Genomic DNA, 10,673 nt, shown 5'->3' on the forward strand with positions numbered 1-10,673 from the left:
AGCACTCATCAGCGTTTCCCTGGAGAAAGACGCGAAACACCTGCACTCGCTCATCATGGCTTTATCGGTCATTGAGGAGAATTGTTAGAAATAATCTCTGGTCAAGATATGGACTGCACGAAGTGACTGGTGCAATATCTGCAGCGGAGAAAACCTGTGATTGAGTAGCAAGCATGGCTATTGACAGCAGTGAGTATGAAAACTATGAAGTGCAACTTGACTTTCTTGCAAAACTTGTTAAAGAGGCACTAAGAGCTTTGTCAAGCTGGGAGAAATGGACCCCTGATGACGAAAGGAAAGTCTTGGAGGGACATGTGAGAAGGCTGAAGGAAGCAATGACCTTGAAGCAAGGAACGGTGAGTTTGCAAACCCCAGTATAATAACTATGCCAAACGCAACGCCATTTATAGGTCAAGCCACACCAATTGTGAGATTCAGACCAGCAAGTTTGCCTGTGTTCGATGGAAACAAGAGAAACTTCTATTGTTGGAGGAAGGACTGGGAAAAACTTCAACAACAGGGAGAACCTTCTGGATCTGTGGAAGTCAAGAAAATTCAATTATTAGACAGCATAGATGTCAGGATTGTGAAAGATCTCCATCTGTCCTCTTACAACACTGCTGTAGATATTTTCAGAGTGCTTAAAAATCGATATGGGAACAATTATGCGATTACAATGGAAATTGTGGAGGAATTAGAGAGAATTCCTGTGATGAGAGGAAACCAGCCACGCAAAGTGATTGAGCTTGTCCAAACAGTGGAAAAGGCTTTAGTGGATCTTACTGACCTTGGAGACACGGGGGTCATAAAAAACCCTCTTGTAGTCAAATCCATAGAAAGTAAACTTCCTGAGTTCATGAAAAGGGACTGGCTTACTTTGGTGACGGCTCCTGAAAGTGAGGTCACATCAGAAAACCACTTTGACAAGCTTCTCGAGTTCTTGAAGAAAGAGGAAGGAATCTTTGAGAGACAGAGTAAAGAGTAACAGAAAAAGTGGAAAGGCAAGAAAGAAAGCCAGAAAGAAGTCATGCATTCATTAAATCAACAAAGACAGCCCCGTCTGAAAGTGTGTGCATTGTGTGTGGATCAGAGAAGCACAAAGGTAAAATCTTCTTTTGCAATAAGTTTAAGGAACTGCAGTTCGCAGAAAAGAAGATAATCCTGAGAAAACTCGGATTGTGTAGGAGGTGCTTGGGGTATCATGAAGATGACAGCAAGTGTAGAGATGTATTTCTGTGCAGGAGAAAAGAATGCAAAGAAAGAGCCTCTGCAGATCATCATTATCTTTTCTGTCCCAAAGGGGAGACCAGATCTGAGCATGAAGGCAGAGTCACCACCAGAGAAGGGAAAAGGGGAAGCAGATTAACTGTGGAACAAGAAAAATTCCTCTCTAAACTTTCTCCTGAAATGGTGGGAAAGTGTATGAAAGCGTTTACCAACAGAGCTATGAGGGAAAGATCCAAAGAAGGGAAACTAGGACTGTTGGAGGAAAATGGACTTCAGGAGCTTCCAGTCATTATGATGCTCAAAGAGGTGACGATCAATGCAGGACAAACAATTGGAACTCTAATTGACCTGGAATCTGATACAAATTACATAACCCATAAAGCTGCCGACAGGCTAGGATTGAGTGGAGAAGAAATCAACCTGGTTGTTCATGGAGTGGGTAAGATGGCTATCCGTGTAAGAACCAAAGGTATCTCCTCAGAATTCAAGTAAGAACATCAGCAGAAACCGAGAAATCCCACCAGCTTGTCTGTTATGGTTTAGAAGAGATCGCAAGAATGCATAAGAGTGTGAGTCCACAGCAACTGAAAAAGTTCTTTCCAGATGTAGACTTGGCAGAGCTAAGGAGGCCTGAAGAGATAGAACTTCTTCTCAGTCATCGGGAAGGAAAGCTTGCACCACAAAGAGTAAAAATTGTAGGAGATCTTGTTCTTTGGGAAAGCCCACTTGGGAAAATGGTGGGTGGAGCGCACCCAGACTTGTTTGAGGAAATAAGTGTGACAGCTTATGAGTCGAAGACACACTTTGCACGGTCAATGAGAACTGCTGTGGTCAAGTATAACGAAGTTCTTCGAGAAAGTGAACCACTGTTTACCTCCAAAACCCCGAAAGAAAACAAACTGGCCTGCATTGATGCAAAAAGCACATTTGCAAGTGGCAAATAATTTCTTCAATGGTGGAGCTGGGATAGCATCGGAGCTGCATGTGAGCCAAAGTGTGGAGGCTGCCGCTGCGGGAACTGCCAGCCGGGAGGAAAAGAGATGACTTTGGCAGAGGAGAAAGAGCTAGAGATCATTAGAAGTGGCCTTACTTATGTGCAAGTGGATTCTCATAGTGATCGACCCCATTGGGACGCAAGGTACCCATGGATCCAAGACCCTGTAACTCTTCCTTACAACCGGAACGGAGTGGAATCGACATTCCTGAGAACCGAGAAGCAGCTTGGGAAGGTGCCTGAGTGGAAGAAATTTACACTGCACAGGTTCATGAAATGGTTAAAAGAGATGCCACTGTAAAGCTAACAAAAGAAGTGCTTGACAAGTGGACAGGTCCAGTCTGGTATGTAAGTCATCTAGTTGCACCAAACCCACATTCAGTCACCACACCTGTGCGTCTTGTGTGGAATAGCAGCCAGAAATTCAAGGGGCTGAGTATGAACGACCTCCTGCTGAAAGGACCTGATGTGTTGAATTCTATCAGAGCCGTCCTACTCAGGTTCAGGAAGGGAGTGTTCGGAGTGTTGGGAGACATCAAAAAGATGTATAATTCGGTATGGCTGGAAGAACGAGAAATGCATCTCCACAGATTTCTTTGGCGGGATACACCTGAAGACGAAATAAAGGAGTACGCCATAACCAGAGTTAACATTGGAGATCACCCGGCAGGTTGTATCGCACAGCTGGCAATGAGGGAGACCGCTGCTTTAGCAGCTTTTGCTCACTTGAAAGAAGAGCGGAGAGTCCTAGAAGAAGACAGCTACGTGGATGATATCCTCACATCTCAAAATGATCGGAGGAGGCTGGTCGAGATTGTGAAAGGTATTGAGGAAATCCTGGAAGCTGGTGGATTCTCATTGAAAGAATGGGTCTGGTCTGGTCAAAGTGGGAGGTCTGGATCTGGAAAAACAAACAAAGAGTTTTCAAGCCTGATTCTTGAAAAAACTGTAGTGCTTCCTAATCAGCTGGGGGAAGGGGATGATAAAGCCCTTGGAATTGGATACCTGGCAGAGGAGGATAGGTTGTATATAATGACTTCAGTCAATTTTTCCAAAAGGAAAAAGAAGGTGAGGACTGAGCAGGATTTCCTTGAAGAGGAAGTTAGGTTGAAGACACCAAATCCATTGACGAGAAGACACCTATTGAGTCAGGTGGCAGGACTCTATGACCCACTTGGTCTCGTCACACCAGTTAAACAGAAGGGTGTGATTCTCGTTAGAAAAGCATTCCAGGAAGCTGGAAGTGGATGTCTAACAAGACATACATGGGACACTGCACTCTCTGAAGGAATCCGGGGAGAAGCTATTGATTTGTTTGAGGAGTATGTACGACTCCAGAAAGTGAAGTTCCACAGAAGTCTTACGCCTGCGAACTGGAAAGGAAAGCCATGGGGAGTCACGTTCTCGGATGAGAGTGACAAGACCTATGGTGCAGTATTATATCTTAGGTGGGATACAAGCAGAGGAGTGGATGTTCGCTTAGTTGAGTCTAAAGCCAAACTGACACCACTAGAACTGAAGGGGATCCAGTAAAAGCTGAAGTCTGTTGCGCAGTCTTTGCAACACGTCTTAGGAAATACTTCGAAAAACATGGACGAATCAAAGTAGAGAAATGGTTCCATCTTGTGGATAGTCAGATGGTACTGGGAGCCATCCAGCGCGACAGCTATGGGTTTCAAACTTTCTTTGCGAATAGGATCGGAGAGATTCAGAAGACAGGAGCGATTGGCGACTGGTGGTGGATTCCAGGGAATCTGAACATCGCAGATATTTTCACACGAGGAGCAAGCTCTAAAGATCTTGATGAAAATTCAATGTGGCAGAATGGACCAGAGTTCCTTAAAAGGTCAGTGGACAAATGGCCCAAGAGATCAGCAGCTGAAATTGCTGATGATGCTAGAGAAAGAGTTAACAAGCTCCAGAGGAAAGTCTTCTCAGTGGCAGTGACTAGAGCTCAAATAGAGAAAATAATTGAAGAGAAGAAAGTATCAGTACCTGAGGAGTCGTTTCGCATGAAAATGCTGAGCAGACTAATCACTGGAGGACTAGTGGATGTTTAAAAAGTTCAGTAGTCTGTCAAGGTTGGTAAGAGTCATCGGCTGGGTGTGGCCAGCGTGAGGAAATGGCTGGAGATAAGAGATAAAAATTCAGCATTTGGGAAAGAGGATATAATTGGAATCAGTGGATTTGTGCTAACAGTGAAGGAAAGAGAGGACGCTTTGAAGGCACTCTTTTTGGCGGCACAAAAGGGCACAACATTTCCTGAGACCACACTCTGTAGACTGGTTGTGTTTAAAGAAGAAAACACCGGACTTCTTGTGTGCAGAGGAAGATATGAAGCCTTTGGGAAAGATAGACTCACCATTCCATTATTACCCATGGAAGCACGAGTATCATTGCTACTGGCTCATGAAGCGCATAATGCAAACCATGAGGAGATTGCTGGGACACATCTTAGGATGAGAAAAGTAGCGTGGGTAGTAAAAGGTCGGAGATTAGCCAAAAGAGTGGTGGAAAGTTGTGTCATCTGCAGGAAAGCAAGAGCTAAGAAGTGCAAGCAGATTATGAGTGATCTCCCACCTGAAAGGATTGGACCAGCTGCACCCTTTGAGAAAAAGGGTGCAATTGAAGGTCTGGGGGATTGTGTATTGTTGCATGGCTTCAAGGGCTGTTCACACAGATGTTGTAAGCGATCAATCCACTGAAGGTTTCTTTTTGTCTTACAAGAGGTTCACTGCTTTGAGAGGACACCCAAAAAAAGTATGGTCAGATCTAGGCTTAAACTTTGTGGGGGCACAGTCAGCTCTGAAAGATCTTTATGAATTTTTGGAGGGAGTAGAGAAACCAGAACTTGAAGAGGAAGCCAGGAAACATGGAACCGAGTGGTCTTGGAAGTTTCATCCAGCTAACTCACCCCATAGGAATGGAGCGGCTGAGGCTGCTGTTCGTGTGGTGAAGAGAGCTCTTCTTAATCTAGGAGGTGATGGTATCTTCACTTGGGGAGAATTCCAGACTTTTCTGTATATGGCAGCAAATCTAGCAAATGAAAGGCCCATAGACGCACAAACTCAAAGTCGTGAGTATTGTTTGGAGTATGTCACCCCGAACTCCCTGTTGTTGGGAAGAGCAAATCCAAGAGGAGATCCAGGTGATTTCGATTTTGCAGGATACCCATACAAGAGATTAAAGGTTATCCAAGGAGAAATTAACAAGTTCTGGGAAAAGTGGAGCCAGCTAGCAGGACCAAACCTGTTCATAAGAAGTAAGTGGCACACAAGGGAAAGGAATGTTGCCGAGGGAGACATTGTCTGGGTTGCAGACCAGAATGCTCTAAGGAGTCAATACAAGTTAGGAAGAGTCATCAAGGCAAATGCTGATCCTAAAGGTATTGTGAGAGATGTTGACGTCAGAGTTTCCTCAAGTCACCCAGTCTTTTGTTCGGGGCTTGAGAAATCAGACACGAAAAAGGTCACCAAACATGAAAGCACTAAAATCCCATCAACTGTTATTCATAGGGACGTTCGGCGGTTAGTTGTGTTAACCCCAGTGGAAGAGCAATCCAAGAATTTGGAAGAAAGGAATTGATTGTGACCTCTTGGATTTAAGAATCAAGAATGTCAAGTGGGAGGTGTGAAGTTAAACACATTTATTTATATTAGTTTAAACATTATTGGGGACGATTGAAGATGAAAAGAGAAAATTTGTATGCCGAACTGATTGTCACAGAAGGTGTTACGGAAAGCCATGAAGAGCGTTGTCAACCAGATGATGTCATCCGTCATCCATCGGAAAAAGCCGAACTCAGCTCGCCAAATTTCTATCAGGTGCGCTTGTAATTAGAGCACATTAAACGCCAAACACGAGCAGAAGCAATCGTCAGTGAGAACGCTTGTCCTGTGGTTTTATCCAGCTTATCTCATTTTGAGGAAAAACTTTGTGACTGAAAAAGGTATGAGTGAATGAGTAGGCCTACGACAGGAATTGGATGCACATCAGTGATTAATCAACCCGAGACGCTGCTGGTAGGAAGACTGTTTGAAGCTCAATTAATTTATATTCAGATAAATGCCATCCTGTGTGTTATTTATAATGTTTACAAGTTTTAGACATTTTACTTTGAGTATGATAAGGCTGCATTAGAGTGCATACGATTCATATATTAATTTAAAAGTCTGTTAAATGTACATATTGTGTTAATGCAGGGTGTCAAATGTTTGATTGTAATTAGGAATTGTATTATTTATTTATTTATTTATTTATTTATTTATTTATTTTTTCCTTTAAAGGTTATCAACCTAATTTGAGCTTGAGCTTTTCTACAAAAGAAATGACTGTTTCAAGACTAATCTAACTGCAAACAAAGTTCATCTGTCCCAATCTATTGTGATATGAATGAAATCAACAGACTGCAAATCAAGATTGTAACAACTTTATTGAAGAGAAAGTAAAAGCCATTTTGAGATGATTCCTGTGTCCGTGGTTGACTAAGCCCTTTTTCAAGTTAGAGGCAGAACTGATGTGTGAAATCCAAAGAGTAACTTGACAGTTATATTGCTATATGTACTATAGTACTATACTATTTTTGTAATAGCCTATATATTTAATAGAAAAAAGGCAGTAAATCAAACCTGTAAGAATTGTATGATACTTTATAATGTGACGTTTTGTATGACAGTTTATCCCCAAAAGTCTCATTAATGCTTTTTTTTGTTTGTTTGTTTTTTTTGTTATTCTTCTTAAGCTCATTACTGAAATACTGTCATTTTTTTTAAACATATTCAGAATCAGGGATGCAAACTTGTCACCAAATAGGTAATTTGTGTGATTTGTGTAGATGGGTTTTGGGGGTTTTAATTGCTTTCAGTCCTGCGTGTATTTGTGTGTGAGCTCTGGTTTCTAATTGCAAAGGTTTCAATACAACGTGTTTTTGCAGCGTTGAATATTGTAGCCAATCACAGGCATTTCTGTTGAAAGCAATGGCCAATAAGAGGTGTTTACTGTATGTTTGTCAGAATCTGTTCAATATCCCTCAAAACACTGTTTAACTAAGTTCTACACCCTTGCAAACAGCGGGTGGGCTTGGTTTAATATTTAAAACATAATTTAATGATTTCAACATTTAAAATGTTATGCAATCAAGGAGAACTACCCAAGTGCTTAGACACAAATCGAACACTGCTTGATATATATCACAGTAATATGCAGTTTGCACTCTGTTTGCAGTTACATTCTGCAACTTTTTCATGCATTCTGATTCCTTTATACAGTATATTGATTTTGCAAGACAATGCAAAATATTAATCAAAACATTCAGTAAATGACATTTTATATTACATTGTATCAGAAAGTTAGTTTATTATATGTAAATGACAATTTATAGAAATAAATATTTATGAATAGATATTTAGAGATTCAGTTATTCTGTATATTGTACTTAAAGTATACATAGCAAAAGCAAATCTAGTGAAACATGCACCACATAAATGCACCAAAGAAGCTTCACTAAAATATATATATATATATCTCTCATATATATATATATATATATATATATATATATATATATATATATATATATATATATATATATGTCTCTTCAGCCATAAATTGTGGAAAAAAGGAATTATACAGACCCTTTCCAAAAAATTAGAATATCAATCAATCAATCAATCAATTTATTTATATATAGCACACTTAAAAACAACCATGGTTGACCAAGGTGCTTCACAGGTTAAAACAACAACAATTACTACTCATACATTTATACAACAATAAAACATGTGTAATATACAGTATACGAGGTATAGTGAAAATTAAAATAAAAATTTAAAATTACCGAGAAATTAACAAACCTAACTCGAAGGAAAAGCCAAAGAAAAATAATGAGTTTTTAACAATGATTTAAAGCATTCCAGAGTTTGGCAGGTTCTGATATGGACTGGCAAGTTGTTCCACAATTGAGGGGCAGCTACACTGAATGCTCGATCACCTCTGGTTTTTAGTCTGCTTCTCGGTACATTCAAAAGGAGGAGATTAGCGGATCTTAGCGCTCTAGCCGGGATATGAGCGTGCAGAAGCTCTGTTAAATATGATGGAGCCAGGCCATTTAAGCATTTAAAAGTCAGTAGTAAAATTTTAAAATCGATCCTATAATGAACAGGGAGCCAGTGGAGGTGGCGCAATACAGGTGTGATATGGTCCCTCTTCCTCTTTCCTGTCAAGAGACGTGCAGCCGCATTCTGGACTAGCTGCAGACGCTGAATCGATGACTTATCTAAGCCTACGTACAACGAGTTACAGTAGTCAAGGCGAGAGGTTATAAGGGCATTTATCACCCTTTCCAGATCTTTAGGATGGAGATATGCCTTTACCTTGGCTATAGTTCTCAACTGGAAAAAACATGATCTTACAGTAGCGGATATTTGCTTATCAAGCTTGAATGCACTATCTAACACAACACCAAGACTCCTCACAGTTGAACGACTGTTCGAAGCCAAGGGGCCGAGATAGGTTTAGGGTAGGATAGGATAGAGGTTTAGGGTTTCCAAATACTATGATTTCTGTCTTGTCTCCATTTAAATTTAAAAAGTTTAAATTCATCCATGTTTTAATGTCCTTCATACAATCAAACAGGGGCTGCAGATTTTTTACGTTCAGGGGCAAATAAATTTGAATGTCGTCTGCATAACAGTGAAAGGACACCTCGTACCTTTCAAAAATGGAGGCCAGGGGCAGCATATACAAAGAAAATAAAATGGGGCCTAAGACGGAACCTTGAGGGACACCGCAGGTAAGTGGAGCCGTTTCAGATAGAAAATCACCGAGTTGGACAGAGAAGCTCCTGTCAGTTAGATAAGATAGAAACCACAATAGTGCACTACCTTTGATTCCCACACAACTCTCCAAACGTGCCAGGAGAATTGAGTGGTCCACAGTGTCAAAGGCTGCAGTAAGGTCTAAAAGCACTAAGACAGCAGAGGCTCCTGAATCGACAGTTAAAATCAAATCATTAAAAACTCTCAACAATGCAGTTTCAGTACTATGACGGGATCTAAAGCCGGACTGGAACTTTTCATAAATTTTATTACTAATTAAAAAAGTTTGCAGCTGCATAGAAACTACTTTCTCCATGACTTTAGATAGGAAGGACAGTTTTGAAATGGGCCTGAAGTTAGAAAGAATAGCAGGATTAAGATTTTCCTTTTTTAACAGCGGTTGCACAAAAGCATGTTTAAAGGCGGACGGAACCTGACCAGAGACAAGACAAGTATTTATCAATAATAAAATACACGGTCCAACGGTATCAAAGACTTCTCTAATCAAACGAGAAGGGATGCTATCTGAGGGACAGTTTGTAGGCCGCAGTTTATGGACCACCTCAGATAGGGATAGGATTGATATGGGCTCAAACTGATCCAGTACCGCAAGGCATACAGGAGGAGCAGAGGGATCAGGATCACAGGATGTAATTACAGAAGATCGAAGAACAGAAATCTTCTCAACAAAAAATTCTAAAAAAGAATTACAAAGGTCCAGTGTAGGTGTAACAGGAAAAGATTTGCGAGGATTTGTAATATTGTTAAACATATTGAACAGAACTTGTGGCTTGTGACGGTTATTTGCAACCAGTTTAGAAAAATAATCAGATTTTGCCAGCTTTACAGCCCTTTGATAATCAGATAGATATTGCTGTAAAATTTCATAAGACACTCTGAGTTTATCTTTCTTCCACCTTCGCTCAGCTTGCCGACATGCACGTCTGATCGCTCGGGTAGTGTCATTTAACCAAGGCTCTGAAAGCGGTTTAGTGCGTTTCGTCTTCAAGGGAGCTACAGAGTCTAAGATATTTGTGCAGGTTGAATTAAAAAGAGTTATGAGTCCATCAGCACCATTAACATCACTTCCATCCAATTTATAAAGCACAGAATCTTTAAAAACAGCAGAGAACTGTGCCGGGGTTTGACTGTTAAATACACGGCGGCACTGTGAAATCGGAGACTTAATTACAGAACATGGAACTGTAATCGTAAACAAGACCGGGAAGTGGTCCGAAATACATGCACTACATATTTCATTTATATGAACACACAAACCATGAGACAGCACAAGATCTAATGTATGACCCTTTTCATGTGTCGGGCCAGACACTGACTGAGTGAGATTAAAAGCGTTTAGAAGATTTAAGAAGTCTTTAGCCATGGGTTTGTTTTCACAACACACATGTAAATTAAAATCACCACAGATTATAAAATGATCATAATTTAACCTTAGACCTGCTATAAAATCCGCAAAGTCTTGCAAAAAAGTTTTGTTGAATTTTGGAGGGCGATACACAACTGCACACAGTATCGGAGAAGTGGCGTTTAGTTCAAATAACTGCAGCTCAAAGCTTGAGTAATTAACAGATGCAGACAGCCGACACTGGAAGGTGGATTTAAACACAGTGGCAAGT

The sequence above is a fragment of the Abramis brama genome, assembly GCF_963993115.1.
Source record: "Abramis brama genome assembly, chromosome: 3".
In the NCBI taxonomy this organism is placed as follows: domain Eukaryota; kingdom Metazoa; phylum Chordata; class Actinopteri; order Cypriniformes; family Leuciscidae; genus Abramis; species Abramis brama.